We start from the raw sequence: 1279 nt of genomic DNA, 5'->3' as shown, positions 1-1279 counted from the left end.
CTTCCACATGCCTTATCTGACCTGGCACTGCCTGCGGGCCATCCCCACCCCCCACCAACCATTTTGCGGTTCGGTAGATTTGCACATTACGCTTTTATTACATAGGATATGATTACACCTATACAACAGATTATAAGGGAGCATTACCTGGAGAATTACTCAAGTTAAAGGTTGTACCAACAACAGTTCATATAGATGCAGAGAAATGGAAAGCCAGAGAACAGATTAAGATTTTTTAAATTCTTTTTAAGGATGAACTTCATGATCATGGAGTTTCAAGCCTAAGTGTGAAAATTAGAGTAATGCCTTCCAGTTTTTTTCTGCTGTTGGCCATTTTTCTTGAGAATGTATAGAGTGCTTATCAGAATGAATAACAGGAGACTTTACCACAAGGCCAACAAGACCTACATGTTACGAGGATATACAACACAAGAGAGCAAAATTGCTAATTTAATGCATGTTTCGCCTTCTCTCTTCACAGAACCTAATAAAATATCACGGTATTTATTGATCAAGGAGGCAGTTTGTGAAAAGCTAATACTTCCAGGAAGAATTGATCATAACCCCACAGACTCTTAAGAAAATTCACCTGTGGAAGAGAATGTGAGGTACCATAAACTCACCGTGAAATCTGATGGAGACCTTGGCTATGTGGAGAGGGGTATTTTTTTATTACGAGAATTAATTGCCTTGTCTATGTGCAGATTTTCTGTAGCCACGAAGGGCTCAGAATAATGGATAGAAAGTACAGTGTCTAAGAAAGAGCATTAGAGCATTTAGAAATTTTACAACACTGGAAACAAAGAGATTATCCCTCGAGCTGACAGAGACAATATATATGTGTATGTATACAGGGGTGGGCAAAAGTAGGTTTACAGTTTTAATACAAATAAATAATATAGTAATTAATAAATAATATAACAAGAACAAACTTTCACATACTCACAAATGTAAACCTTCTTTTGCCTACCCTCCTGTACACACACACACACACACACACACACACAACACACACACACACACACACACACACACTAAACCAGAACACTATTCCCTCCCAAATAAATCATCACTCAATTGTTAAGGTAGAATAAATATATTTCTGATCTGAAAAAGTTCCTACCACACTACCTTTAAGTAAGGCACTAGCAGAAAAACTACACCAAAAAGACAAAGTATCTCCAGAAAGCAGGGTATCCAATCCAAGAGAGGCAAATGAAATCCGCATTCATAAAAGGAGACCCAAGAATGATACTGTACATCAGGTCTCAATAGTATG

At 37.6% G+C, this 1279-nt stretch overlaps 1 pseudogene; it reads left to right on the top strand.

Moving 5' to 3' along the window:
• Positions 1–735, top strand: part of LOC102248853 — a 1337-nt pseudogene extending 602 nt beyond the window's left edge.
• The last annotated feature ends 544 nt before the right edge of the window (positions 736–1279 follow it).

Source organism: Myotis brandtii, unplaced genomic scaffold (assembly GCF_000412655.1).
Source record: "Myotis brandtii unplaced genomic scaffold, ASM41265v1 scaffold48, whole genome shotgun sequence".
In the NCBI taxonomy this organism is placed as follows: domain Eukaryota; kingdom Metazoa; phylum Chordata; class Mammalia; order Chiroptera; family Vespertilionidae; genus Myotis; species Myotis brandtii.
This window is presented reverse-complemented; position numbering and strand designations above follow the sequence as displayed.